Below are 15,603 nucleotides of genomic sequence, written 5' to 3'. Positions count from 1 at the left end.
CAGGCACAGTGCAATTTCAATACTTTAATATTTAATAATAAAAAGAGTGTTCTACTTTATTGTGATATTAATTCAATTTATTGTATGATAACTTTAACCTCTGTTCCATTTTATATTGAGCAACATTTCATGTATACAAAAAGCATAGAAAATAGAAAAATCATGCCAACTACTCAGTATATCAAATCCCAATATTTTGCCATAGTGTCTCGGATACTTTTAAGAAATGAAATATTTCAGAAACATTTGAAGATCCCTTGTACCCAAAAAAATATCTGTTTCTTCCCCCCTCAGGGATAATAATCGCGTAGAATTGGGTACTCTTCATCCTCTTATATTTTCCCAAACCATTATTTCATTAATAGCAATCAACATGTAATACACAGAATTGGTTTGAAAAGTTTCTTTTCAACCCAATTTGTTTATCTCTTCAATTAAAATTTCAAAATGTGAATTTTGATAATTTAAACAGATGTATATAAACACCATACATTCTTATGTGCAGCTCGATTTCTTTACTCAACACTGTATTATTCATATTCACATATGAAGTTCTGTTTTAATCATTCTAACTTTTATTTAGTGTTTCACTGTGAATAGGTACCAGAGACACACTAACTACTAAAGAGAAGCCTGTTCAATGGCATTTGTTAAAGCATCTCAGTGGGCACCAGGACCCTGGTGTTGGGAGTGTGTAGAAGGGGAGAGACAGGGCCAACTCTGAAGACAGCAAGGTCAAGTGGGGTTTATCACCCAAAGGAAGGTGGGTTCAGTGGATGGAAACCGACTGATGGGATAGGTCAGGGCAGGGGACTAGCCAACCTGACCTGATAGGATTCTTGCTTAGGGCACACTGGGGTGAAGGCATCACCTGGAGAAGCAGGGTGGGTGGATGAGGAATCTGATCGGATACAGAGAGAGCTCAGAGATCCAGGGTGGGAATTTCCTAGTCAAAGCTGTATTCCACAGGGAAGTGCACAGTTGGGCCTAGAAAAATCGGAACTGGACTGAAGTTTGGTCAAGCAGAGGATCTTTGTCATGACATTCGCTTCTTATTACTGAATCATTGTTATCTTTAAATTACCAGGAATATTTTAAATCATCTCCACTACTTTCCTTATCGTAAACAACACTTCTGTGAATATTCTCATACATGTCTCTTTATCCTTACATAAATATTTCTCTAAGATACTTTTGAAGATATAAAATTCTACAATCAAAGATCATACACATCCTTCACCCTCCTGAATATTTTAAAATTAGTCTCCAAGGAACTAATACTAATATCTACTACATCCTCCTTAGCAGAGTATGTGACTTCTTTTTCTCTAAATTTAATCTTGCTATTACTGTTGGATGTTATGATTCAGTATTGTATTTAGCATTTATCTGTCTCCCAATGAGGCTGAGCATGTCTTTCTTTCTTTTGGACATTTAAATTTCTTCTTTTGGGTATTCCTTGCTCTTAATGTTCTTCCCATTTTCTTCCTGAGCTTGCTTATTGATCATAGGGTTGGAGAAGATGAGGGTAATATTGTGTGTATTGTTGATTAGGTCACTGAAGAAACATTCTAAATGGCAAGGGTTTTGCTTGGCTTTTTGCTCTTTTAACGCACTGGTGCTTTTACATTTAATGCAGTAAATGGATGCATCTTCTTTCTAGAATTTACCTTTTTCATTATTTGAAGAGGAAATCATCTCCTGGTTCTTTCTTGTGTGAATGTTTGGGTGTCTCTGGTCCTTTTCTATTTTCTGCTTCTTGCTACACGACTTTGCTCTAAGCTTCAGCTCAGACTCAGTTCCCTCCTGTGTGGGGTGAGGTAGGAAACACCTCTGCTCCGTCCACCTGTGTGCCCAGTTATCTGAGCCCCATACATCTTCCTCATGGTTTTCTATTTTACTCTATCATACATCCAGTGTCCACATGATGCAGGGCTGTGTTTCTCTGCTTCAGATTTTGTTCCAGTTGCTGTTTTTTTTTTTTTTCCTTTTGGTCTCTGCACTTAAAGCCTAATTTCTTGTGTATTACGCCGAGTCATCTTTTTAATCTGGCTAGGGAACAAACAATTTGTCCTAGAACACCCTTTTCAGGCTGGTGTTGACTTTTACCATTTCAGGATGGGAGGTAAAGGGACACGGGAGACCAGAGTTGACCCCCTCACAGGGGATTGGTAGGGGAAAGGCGTGTGGTGACCAGTTCCTCCCTCTTTGGCAGGAGGTTCCCTCAGTGAGAGGAGCTGTTAAAACTGAAGAGAAGCAAGGTCCAGGCCAGAGAGCACTGGCCTTGTCAGGGACGTGCTATTCCATGTTCTTTCGTTGTAAAAGGTGCATCAAATCAGCATTCTCTACTTCTTGGAGTGTTACCTCAAGAAAGGTCATACCTGCTCTGCTCTGGCTCGGTGGATTCTGGCTTTATGAGCATCTTGCAGATGGCATCTTAGGAGACAGAAGTGAAAGACACTGAGCTCCTTGGGCTCCTGTAACTACAAGCAGACACAGGTGCACAGCTGTGTGTGACTTCCATCCCCCATCTGTCCGTCCGTCTGTCAGTCTCCTCGTGCACTGAGCAGGCTTTGTGCACAGGGTGCTGGCTGCGTGGTAGCTGCTCGAAGAGGTAGTAGCCAGTGTGACAGGAATCTCGGAAGGCAGTGGAGATAGAAGCAGCCGGTGACCTGGGGGTGTGCTGCGCTAACAGCTGGTGGTGGTTCATGAGATTACAGGATCATGTGAAGCCTTTTGAGCTCTGTTCTCCCTAGAGAGATTTATTCCCTGTCTGGAGTAGGGGCAGGGGCACCAAGCACCATCCCCTCTTGCTTCTCAGTTTTGACAGGGATCCAAAGTGACCTCGTGGCTGGGGCTTTGGGGTCCCAGCCAGTATCCTTGTCCATCTTCAATGATTAGTTCCAGGACGACATCTGGAAATGGTGTGAGGCCTTGATGTTGGCCCCTCTGTGAACTAAGAACCTCTCTATTTTGTTACCACTCACCTCTGCATCTCCAGTTCTGCCCCATTTTGAATATGCCTTTGGTTGGACGTCAGGAGGGATCTTCTCTGCCTCTTCTCCTGCCTCCCCCACTTCTGCCTTCTGAGGGGGATTCTGCTCTATTTTAATGTAATTATATTCCACACCCTCCTCAGTTTAGCAGCATTTGTAGATTAGAACAAGAACCATGGATTTTTTTTTTTTTTTTTGGCCTGCCATTTAGATTAACTAAAGAAGGGGAAAAATGAAACAAGACTTTCCCGCTGGAAACGGTTCAAAATTGTATTCATTTTACAAAACACAGGGGCCTGAGTAACGGGAAGAAAGATTGTCCCTCCCACCCGGGCCCTGTATAAAGCAAGGACTCTGAAGCTAGCTGAAGGTGCACTGTGGTTTAGTGTGGGTCCTGTGGCTGGGACACTTGCAAAACCAGGAGCTTAGGCAGAGCCCAGCTCGGAGCTGAGTAGGACAGAAAGGGGATACTTCATGACAAAGAAAAATAATTGTGATGGAATCTACCAGATTTCTCATTTATTTTTGTGCTTTTTTGAGAGTTTTATGACCATACAGAGTGTTCTCTCTCTCTCTCTCTCTTTCTCTCTCTCTCTCTCTCTCTCTCTCTCTCTCTCTCTCTCTCCATACATATATTTGAACAGGAAAGCTACTACATAAAGTATTTTAAAATAGAAATATTTGTAGTATTATTCTGAGAGGTTAGATAATAAAATTGACATATTTATTAAGCCCCCAAAAGTGTCTGTGCTCACAGTTTTAATAACTGGAAGCCAGGAGTGTGCTGTCTCCGAAAAACAATAAAAGGCATTCCCCCCCCACCTCACCCCTCCTCCTCATCCCCCCCACCTCACCCCCCGCCCAGGCTGCGACATACTCCCAGGAGAGCCGCAGCCACTCTCCCACCGCACCCCTGGCCCTGCGTGCTTCCCTGACATACTCGCGGGCCACCTGGTCAGTTAGCGGATGCACGGAGGCCAGTGCTGCGCTCAGCACAGGAGCCAGGACTGCAGCCGGGCCGAGGGCAGGCTCCCCCTTCCCCCAGGCTGGCTGGAGAGGTGCCATTAAACGACAGTCCTGCTGTGGACACTGTGTGCAGTTCACAAATCGCCGAGTGTTGCAAGAGGAAGCGAGGCACCATGACAGGCACCAAAACCCATGGGGGAGGCGGCGTTGAGACAGTACAGGGTGGGAGTGAGCTCCCCGACGGAACTGCAGGGAGCTGCCAGGGAGGGAAAGAGACCTGTGCAAGGACCCTGGGGTGGGCAAGGAACTTACCGCACTCAGAAGCAAGACGACGATCAGTGTGGCCCATGGAGGGTGGGCAGGGGACCAGAAATGAGGCTGGGGGCAGGTATGTGGGCGTCAGGTAAGAGGCACACCTGGAGGGTGTGATAGTCCCCAAGCAGGATAAATAGATTTGGAGCTGTCTGAGGAGTGACTCCTCACTATTGAGGTTCATGTTTATCCTCCCAGCTAAGTGTTCCCTATGTGTCAGGTTTGGGTTAAGGTTTTTGTGTATGCTTAGTCCATGTTCAGAAGAATCTCCGAATAATTTTATAAATGAGGAGAAAAGAATCTGAGAATTTGTATTATGTGAAGCAAAATTCAGTTGCCAGAATTATCAATATAAATAGTAATAAATGCTGGGAAGGATGAGGGGGGATGTACACTCACACCTTATTAGTGGGACTGCAAATTAGTACATCCACTCTGGAAAGCAGTATGGAGATTCCACAAAAGACTAGGAAAGGAATCACATATGACCCAGCTGCTCTATTCTTTTTATTTATCCAAAAGAACAAAAATCAGCACACTATAGTGCTGTAGCCACATCAGTGTTTATAGCAGCACAATCCACAATACCAGCATATGGAACTAATCCATGGGCCTGTCAATAGATGAGTGGATCAAGAAAACGGGATAAACACACAGAATGAAGTTTTATTCAGCTATGAAGAAGAATGATATTATGACATCTGCCAGTAAATGGATGGAACTGGAGAACATCATGTTACGTGAAATTAGCCAGATTCAAAAAAATCAAGAGTTGAATGTCCTCTCCCGAATACAGAAGCTAGAGCTAAGTAAAGGGGAGAAAGGGTGGGGCAGTCTGACGTCATCAAGACAGAGGGAAAAATCAATGGAGTAAAAGGAAATTGAGGGGCAGGGAGGAGGGAAGGGAAAGGGGAGGAAATGCAGAACACGTTTGACAAAATTACGCTATGTGCATGTATACACACCACAGTGAATTCCACCTCTGTGTATGGGCCATTCTTCACAGCTGGGGCCTCTCTGCAGCTTGAAAGAAGTCTGTGCGGTTGCAGTCCATCTTCAAGTCGCTCCCGCCTTCCCCTCCACCAGTCACCCTCTTCCCATTGTCCTCTACTGCTCTCCTTGTTCTAGGGCACAACTCTTCTTAATGGGCAGGGATCTCGGGAAGACACTTTACCCACAAGGTCACAGGGCCCGGCTCTGTTGATCTGGCAGATGGCTCCGACCCATCATCTTCTTAGTTCCTGAGCCTAACCTTAACTGCTGCTCTCATGCCTCAGCTCCTTCTCTGCCCCATCTCATCCCCTTCTGAATCCATGCTCACTTTAATGAACTTTTGACTCTTTTCCTTTTTCCCAGAAAGTGTGGAGGGTCCCGTTGTTGCTTCTTGAGTCCCAACAATGGCCAATGCCTGCTGACATTTTCCTCCATGCTAACCTTGTCTGAAAGGAAGGGTGAGGGTTGGAGATTTGCCACCTTGCTCTGTCTGTGTTGTGCTGCTGTCATGGAGTGCCGGAGGCGGGGGGATGCACAGTGGACGGAGGTGTGCTGGCCAACAAATGTGGAGGCTGGGCAGTCAAAGATCAAGTGACGCTCAATGGGGACAGCCTTCTGGCCATCTGTGTCATGACACGGTGGAAGAGCAACAGGGCAAAGACAGGGAGCGAGAGAGCCAGAGGGAGCTGAATTCCCCTCTGTGAAGGTACCAGCCCTCCCAGGAAGGCCCACACCTCCTGGCCATAAGGTGGCTCTCTTACTGCTGTTCAGGGGGCACTTAGATTTTCACGTGAGACTGGGAGACAAACTTTCAAACTGCAATGCTCTTCTTTACCCTTCGTAGCTGCAGGGTGCCCGCTCCCAGGGATGGCGGCTGGACCCCTCTGAAACCCTGGTGCTGGCTCATCCTGTGCTTCACCAGAGCTCACTTGAGACAAGAAGAGGGTGGTGTCCAGAGAGTTAAATGGGGTGTTAGCAATAAGTACTCCAAGATGGTGCCTTCCTTCATCTTTCCTTTCTGCTGCACCTAAAAATACAGAGTGCCTCAAAGTTCGATCAGGTGCTCTCCTTCTTTCATCCTCCTCCTCCTCCTCCCTCTTTGCTTCTGTTCCCTCTACAACATTTGAAATGGAGACGTTAAACCACATTCCTACACACCAGCTGCTTGTGATATGTCTTTCCAAAAAATATGTGTATATTTTATTCTTTCCCCAATAGCTGTTTGGACCCCTCCTTTTGAGGGAAATTGAGAAGATTTTCTGCAGCTGGGCTTCTATTTCAAAGGCGAGAGGTGTTGGGACCCCAGTAATTTCCGTCTTGGTGCAGATAGTATTATGAATCACAGCACCCAAACATAATTTGGTTCACTCACTGGAGGCAAGTTCAGTAGACAGCTCTCACTATTTTTAATTTAACATATTAAATATCAAACTAGTAAAATATATCCCGACATTATAATCTTTGTAATTTATCTTTCTAGGGAAAATGCATTCAAGTTTCACTGTGATTTATTTAATAAACATGCATAATCTTCAAAATATATTCACCTTTTAGAGACAGAGAACATCCATGCATTGGAATATACAGATAGTTTGTCAAAGGGACACCCACAACATTATTGTACCCTGTAACTCTGGACTGGAAAAACAGAAAAAAATAAGTGGGGGCCGGCAATGTTCTCAAAATGGAAATAAAAATCTACAAAAAACAGTGGAAGAAATATTAGATAGGAGACCCAGAGATCAGGTCAGCTGGTGTTATGACCTTAGTCTGGTCTAAGACTTTGTCTGACATGGACAGTTAGCCCCCTTGCACCTCAGTTGCATTATTTATAGAAGAAATGTGATCTTCCCTACTATGTCACTGCAGTGTTCTCTAACCATCCCTTTATTGTATAGCCCCTCGCTGGCCACCGAATGGGCCATGCTGGTTCTGCCTCCGTGCCCCTCTACCTGCTCGGCCTGAGCCCCTCTCCTCACTGTGGCTACCTGCTTGTTTCCTGCCACCCCAGCGCCTTCCGTCTTCTAAAGCTCCACTCAGTCCTCCCTCTTGCTGTGAAGCCTGCCACTGCCATACTAGCCCACACTCTGCGATGCTTGTGAAAAATAGTGCCACACTCAATAACAGGTCACCTGCTGTCACCAGAGAGTTCAAGGAAGGCATGTGAGCCACGGAGATCACATACCCAGCGCCCATCCCTGCTGTTCAAAATAGAAAAATAAGCTTAGTGACTTCGGCCGATGATCTCGCTGCTTTGATTCTGTTTCCCAACTTTTAAAATGGAAGCCCCATCATGGAGCTTGTCCTGAGTGTTAAATGACAGGAGCTTATTAAGTGCCTAATGCACTTTACAGGGTCGTTAGTGTTCACTTCCCTGCTGCTTACTAGGGTCATCAATAAGAAATACGTTCTGAGCTGAATCTGAAGAAATGCCTTATACCTCCAAAAGAGAATACGCATTTTTTAAAAGGGGGGTGGTTATTTTAAATTTATCACTAATTATTGAACACAACTTAAGAATTTAGTAAGCAATTCTCTTTTCCCACATTTTGATTGGTGCATTATGGTTGTACATAATGATGGGGTCTGATGTTATGTGTTCCAACATACACACAATGGAATGATATTATTGGCCAGCATCACTGCCCAGCATCTCCTTCGTCCCGTCCCTCCCTGCCTCCCACCCTTTGTTCTTTGTCTTTACTGATCCCCCTTTGATTATCAGTAAATCCACTTCCACCTTTCTTTTCCCCCTTTTCTCTACCTTCCACAAATGAGAGAAAACACGGAACCCTTCTAAGTTTGGCTTATTTTGCTTAACATAATGGTCTCTAGTTCCAAACATTCCTACAAGTGACATGATTTCATTTTTTCTTTATGGATGGACAAAACTCCATTGTGTATATATACCACAAGTTCTTTACAGTTCCACCAGCAGTTTAAAAGAATTCCTGCATCTCCACATCCTCTCCAGCATTTATTAACATCTATTATTACTTGTATTCATGATGACCATCACTGTGATTGATGAACTGATGAACTCTCACTGTAGTTTTGAATTGCATTTCCCTGTTGGTCAAGACATTGATCGTTTTTCCATGAATTTGTTGGCCATTTGTGTTTCTTCTTTTAAGAAGTGTCTGTTTAATTTATTTTCCCATTGATTAATTGGGTTATTTTATTTTCTGGCGAAAAGTTTTTTGAGTTCTTTATATATTCTAGACATCAACGCTCTCTTGGAAGGGTAGGAGGTGAAGATTTTCTCCAGTTCTGTAGGCTCTCTTCACATTCCAAACTGTTTCCTTTGCTGTGCAGACTCTTTTAAATTTGATTCTTCCTGTTTATTAACTCTTGGCATTATTTCCTGAGCTTTAGAGGTCCTGTTGACAAAGTCATTGCCTGTGCCTATATGCTGGAGTGTTGACCCTACATTTCCTTCTAAAAGTTGTGTAGTTTCTGGTCTAAATCTGAGGTTTTGATCCATTTTCAGTTGATTTCTGTGCAGGGTTTAGATAGGGGTATAGTGGAATTCTTCTACATATGGGTAAGCAGTTTTCCCAGCACCATTTCTCCAGTGGAGGTTTTTGCCACCTTTGACAAAGGATTGGATGACTGTATCTGTGTAGGCTTGTGTCTGTGTTTCTACTCTGTATCATTGGTCTATGTGTCTGTTTTTGTGCCGGTACCAGTTTTTGTTACTATGGCTCTCTAATATATCTGAAGTCAGGTATTATGATGCCTCTAGCCTTGCTTTTTAGGTTTAGAATTTCTTTGGTTATTCTGTATCTTTTATTCTTCCAAATGAATTTTAGGATTCTTTTTTATGGTTCTGTGATGAATTTCACTGGTATTTTGATGGGGATTGCTACTGAATTTTTGGTAGTATGACCATTTGAAGAACATTAATGCTGCCTGTCTGTCAGCATGGAAGGTCTTTCCACCTTCTGAGGTCTTCTGCAATAACTTCCTTCAATATTCTGTAGTTTTCACTGTAGAGGTCTTCCACGTCCTTGGTTAGATTTATTCCTATGTATGTAGGTAGATATTTTGAGGCTTTAGTGAATGGAATCATTTTTTTGATTTCTTTCTTAGCAGATTCAGTGTTCATATATAGGAAAGCTATTGATTTTTTTTTTTTTTTTGTATGTTGACTTTGTAACCTGCCACTTTGCCAAATTTGTTTATTAGCTCTAGCAGTCTTGGTGGAGTTTGTTGGATCTTCTATGTATAAGATCATATCCTCTTCAAATAGTGATAATTTGACTTTTCCTTTCCTATTTTTATCCCTTTTATTTCCTTCTCTTGTCTAATTGCTCTGGCTAGAATCTCTAGGACTATATAAAATAGGAGTGGGAAATGTGGATATCCTTGTTTTAGTCCTGATTTTAAAGAAAATGCTTTCAGTTTTTCCCCAGTAACTATGAGGTTGGCTTTGGATTTTTCACATATAGCCTTTATGATGTTGAGAAATGTTTCTTCTATCTCTTGTTTCTTCAGGTTCTTATCATGAATGGCCACTGAATTGTATCTAAGATTTTTCATTCTGTTGTGAAGAACCTCTCTGCAGCCATTGAGAGGACTAAGTAATTTTTGTCCTTAATTCTGCTTATGTGATGAATTATATTTATTGATTTTCATATGGTGAAACATCCTTGCATCACTAGAATAAGACCATCTGGGTCATGATGTACAATCTCCTCGATATGTTGTTGTTGAATGTGATTTGGTAATATTTTATAGAGTACGTTTGCATTTCAGTGTATCAGGGATCTTGGTTTGTGGTTTTCTTTTCTTGATGTGTTCTTATCTGGTTTTGGTATGAGTGTGATCCTGGCTTCATGGAAAAAAAATGGGACATATTCTATTCCACTTATTTTTATTTCATGGATTAATTTGAAGAGTATTGGCATGAGTTCTTCATTAAATGTCTGGTGGAATTTTGCTGAAAATCCATCTGGTCTTGGGCTTTTCTTTTTTGTAAGACTTTTTATTACTGCTCTCTCATTGCAGTTTATCTGTCAAAATAGATTTTTCGTGTCCTCTTGATTCAGTTTTGGAAGATTGTATTTGTCTAGAAATGTACACATTTTTTTTCCGGTTTTCCAACTTATTGGAGTGTAAATTTTCAAGATGATTCTTAACGACCCTCTGGAATTCTGTGATGTCTGTGGTGATCACTGCTTTTTCATCTCTAATTTTATAAACTTGGCTCTTTTTTTCTTTTGGTTAGTTTGGATAAGGGCATATCAAACTTGTTTATCTTTTCAAAGAATCAATTCATTGTTTTATTGATCCCTTGTATTGCTTTTTTTAAAAAAACAATTTTTTTAAAAAAAATATTTTTCAGTTGTAGTTGTCAATACCTTTATTTTTTTTAATGTGGTGCTGAGCATCCAACCCAGGGCCTTGCATGTGCTAGATGAGCACTCTACCACTGAGCCAGAACCTCAGACCTTGTATGGCTTTTTAAATTCTAAATTCCATTGATTTTTGCCTCTGTCATAATTATTTTTTTTCTTTTTATTGGTTTAGAAATTAGATTGTTCTTCTTTCTCAAGGGATTTGAGATGCATTGTTAGGTTGTTTTTTGGAGGGGGAATCCTTCCAATTTTCTGATGTAGGCACTCATAGCAATAAATTTTCATCTTAGAACTTCCTTCATAGTGTCCCAGAACTACTGATATACTGTATCACTATTTTGATTTGAGTCTAAGAATTTTTAAGTTTCTTACTTGCTTTCTTCTATCAACCATTCATCATTCAAAAGTGCATTATGCAGTATACTAACACATGAAAAATTTATAATTCATGCAATCTCCAGTAGGATCAAAGTAAACATTATCAATAAATCAAAATGACAGGAATTAATAAATAACTTTCTGTAATTACATTGGATGTAAGTGCTCTTAATTCCCCAATAAAAATAATAGTTTTTTTAAAAAATGCAATTCATGCAATCTCCATGTGTTTTTATAGTGGCAACCTCCATGTGTTTATATAGTTCCACAGGGTTTCATTGTGTTGATTTCTAATTTCATTCGTGATTTGATGAGATTCAAGGAATTTTTTTTGTATTTGCTAAGAGTTGTGGCTTAAAATATGGTCATTTTTGGAGAAGATTTCATGAACCACCGAAAAGAATGTATACTCAGTTTTTGGTGGATTAAATGTTATACAGATGTCTTCTAAGTCCATTTGACTTATAATATTTATAGTTTCAAAGGATCTTTACTGAGTTTATGTCTGGATGACCTATATAATGGTGAGAGAGGTGTTTAAATCACTGAGTATTATAATATTGGGATCTATCTGAGAACACAACTCTCTTTTATGTGATTAGTTGCACCCACAATTGGGACCTAAATATTTATTATTGTTATATCTTCTTGTTGGGTTCTTTCTGTTCCACACACACAGTGACTTTTTTGTTTCTTTTGATCTTTTGATTTATTTTAGTTTTAAGTCTGCTGTCTCAGATATGAGAGTAGCTACTCCTGCTTGTTTGGAGGCTCCATTTGCAAGGTATATAAATTTCCATCCTTTCACTTTTAGCCTGTAGATTTATTTATTTATTTATTTATTTATTGCATCTCTTGCAAGCTTAGGTGACAGATATTTTATTTCACGACTTGTAACACATCATTCCAATCCCTCCTGTCTTCTAGGGTTTGTGCTGAGAAGTCAGAAAGAATTCTGGCAGACTTGCCTCTAAATGTGACCTAAAGTATTTCTTGTGAGTCTTTAAAACTTCTATTCTTGCTCTGTATTCTCAGCATTTTAATTATGTCATGTACATGTTCTTTTTTGATATTGTCTGGGTTATGAATGCATCAGATATGTGGATGCCAATCTCCTCCAGGTTTGGAAAATGTTCTGTTAGTATCTCCTTGAAGAGGTTAAACACTCCATTGGCTTGCCTCTCATACCCTCCTCAATTTCAATCATTTAAAAATCTGGTCTCCTAATGTTGTTCCAGACTTCTTGTATATTCCGATCATAAATTATTTCTTTTGTTATTGCTGTCTCAAAGTTTAAAGCTGGCTACTTTGTCTTTCAGCTCTGGGATTCTGTCATCAGCTTGGTCTATTCTGTTAGAGAGACTTTGAACTGAACATTTTATTTCATTTACTGTGTCTTTCATTTCCAAAATCTCTCTTTGTTCTTTTTTTCTTCAATATCTCCACTACCTTTTGAATTACTCATTCATAAACTTTACTGACTTTCTTAGGTCATTCACCCATGTTTCTGTGTTTTCTTGGAATTAATTGATCATTTTTATAATGATTCTTTTGAATTCTTTAACTGGCATTTCATCCACTTCAGTATCTTTAGGGTCAGTTGCAGGTGTATTATGAACTTTTGGAGATGTTGTATTTCTTCTTCTTCTTTTTTTAATATTCCTTGCATCCCTTTGTTGGGTTTTATTCATCAGTTGGGTGGGGTTTCTCTTTCTCTTTCATGTGTGGGGCTTTTTAGGGCACAGTCTTCATTTGCCAAAATGTCCTAGAGTGATCTGAATTGAGACTCTCTCTTGGGTGTGGTAGGCATAACCTTTGTGTTCATTTGTGTTTTTATTTTATCATTGATATCCATAGGTGGAACCTGAGAGCCCAACCCTAACCATTTATATTTGTGGCCTGGTACTTACTTTTTATTCTTTATGTTAAAGTATAGCTATGGATAGAGTGTCATTAATTTGTATCTGGAGCAAGGTGCACTTTTTGTTGAATTGAGTTCAGCAGCAGAGTCTCTACCCTGTGAATTTGTGTGTCCCTCTAGTTTCACAGCACCTCACAGAATGGGTGAAACACACAGCAGCAACAACCAATGCAATTGATATACAGCATTAAAATAAATACCTGGTCCCTACCAGGACACATACAATGCAATTATCACAAAAACTAGATATGATGGGTGAGCAATCGCCAACAGCAAAATAAAGAAGTAACCATAAACTAAATCTGGCATTAAATCAGACAACAAGTGTTAACTGTGTTAATGGCAACAGTCTAAATGGTGGGGGCAGGAGTTACATAAACCAACTCCTTCTAAAAGATGGTAAAAATATAGCTAATTAGGAGAAAATATGTGTGCTAGGAAGATAGAGAAGAGTTTCCAGTTTCAAAAAGTGAACAGAGAGAATGCTGAAGACATGTAGCAGATGATGGTCATAAGGAAGAAGAAGAAAATGTAGAGGTGATAAAGGGAGAGAGAAAGAAATAAACCAAGAGAATTGGCTGTTAGCCGGAGAGATAATAATAAGAGAGGCAAGAGCAACAAAGCAAAAATATAGAAAGCAAAACCCCTTATGTTGATAAGAAAGGGAAAGAAAAAATAATTACCTTAAAGAAATGCTGTAAAAATGAATATATATTAATTCATATTTTTTCTATTAAAGTATATCTGTGGATATATATATATATATATATATATATATATATATATATATTTTTTTTTTTTTTCTTTTTTTTTTTCCCAATGAACCATCTGTAGGTTGGTCAAATTAGTTGACAAGCATTGGTGGTCACTCTAAGCCTAACTGTGTTTCTTCCCATTTCTTCTTGAGCTAGGTATTGAGCACAAGCACAAGAGCTGGGGGTTGTTATCTCCTTACTTGTTTTGTGTTGCTCTCTGACCTGCCAGTTGGGTTTCCGAAGAGGGAAGCGGGTTGAAGTAGCTCTCGGTTTCCCTTTTCATCAGAATGTGGGAAGATGAAGTGGGAGGTACTGGCACTTGGAGTTTTGCCTGTACATATAAGATTGATGCAGTCTCAGGGTGGGGCTGCTGCAGGATTCTATGAGGGGAGTTCTGGTAGGTGAGACTTAGGTCTACTGAGGCCTGGGGGCTTTGTTGTGTGCCATCTTCTCTGGAGAGATTAGATCAATGTACCCCTAGTGCATAGCCCACTGTTGATCTCTGTTGGGAATCTCAATTCCCGGCACCTCATGGGGCAGGGGATCCAATACTTTACCCCGTCTGCTGCCCATAAACACAGTCTGCCCAGGTTCAGTCCCTGAGTGTATTCACACCTGCCTCTTTAGATTCCCTGCCCACTCCAAAGTGTCACATGAGCTGCCAGATTCAAAGAAGAAGTGAGTTGGGTTTCCCTTCACTTTTCAACTTGAATGCCCCATATGCAATCTTCTCTGTGCCTATTTCACTCACATTCGGCTAGGTACGCCCTAGAATACATGGAAGGCATTTTCTAGGACAGTGTGCCAATGTTTGCTGTGACCTTCTGTCTCCCACAGCTGCTGCTGCACTGTGGCCACCTCAAGGTGGCCCTGCCTCAGCTCTCCGGGGCCAGCTGAGTCACTCAGCACTTTCCAAGCACCAGTGCACAGTGCAGCTTGTGGATCAGCTGAGTTCAGGCTGCATTTCTGATCCCAGGGTTTTCTGAACCAAATCTCTGTTTGGCGCTGTTTTCCTTCCCTCTGTGCTGAACCAGTGCAGCTTTGCAGCAGCTGCTGCAAACCCTCTCTGCTCCAATGGAGTCTCTCTTCTTTGATTAGTGCACCTGAATTTCTGAGTCTCTAAGACACTCTGACCATCCAATACTGAATTTCAGTGAAGTCTCTCTTTCGCTCACCCAGCTGAGAAGAAGGACTCCTTCCGCTGGAATCCCAAGCCATGGAGGCACAAGGAATGTCTCCTTCCTGTAATGCCATCTTGAATGTGTTCCAGTAAACAGGTACTTTAAAACACTCTTCAGCTAAATAAAGTGGGTTGTTTAAATATAAATTCAAAACAGAGCAAGATCTTGTGTAAATAAGAATTGTCATTGCCCCAACCATGTCAACAATGATGTGAGAAGCTCAATGTGATACTTACATAATATGATCAATCAATACAAGTAAAGAGATCAACATGCAGGTAGAAAGAATAACAAGGAAATAATGAACTTAATAATCAATACCAGGAAATCTTATTTAATGTTTGAAAGTAGACGGAAAACCTGGCACTACAGTCCTCATGAAAGTGGGTGATGCTTTCACTTAGGTTTTGGACTGTATGTTTCCTATTAGTTCTGGCATAACCTTGAGTTAATCCCCCCAAATGTCCTGGCATTTCCAAATCAAGGATTTTTGCCCAAACCTGCAACTGTGTAGTGGACAACATCTTTCACACCCCTCTGGGTTGATTTATCTGCTTGACTTTACAAGATGAGACAGTCAGCAGCATTCAAGTGTGCAAAGTTTCAGCGAATGTCTCCCATGGTGTACATCCCGTTCTCAGCAATAGCGCTTCTCAAACCTGATGGAGAAGAATCAAGGGGATAAACTTGTGAGGCAAGTAATTTCAAAAGGAGGAAATTTAACTTTCAGCCAGGATATGC

Source organism: Callospermophilus lateralis, chromosome 6 (genome assembly GCF_048772815.1).
Source record: "Callospermophilus lateralis isolate mCalLat2 chromosome 6, mCalLat2.hap1, whole genome shotgun sequence".
Lineage (NCBI taxonomy): Eukaryota > Metazoa > Chordata > Mammalia > Rodentia > Sciuridae > Callospermophilus > Callospermophilus lateralis.
Note: the sequence above shows the minus strand (reverse complement) of the source record.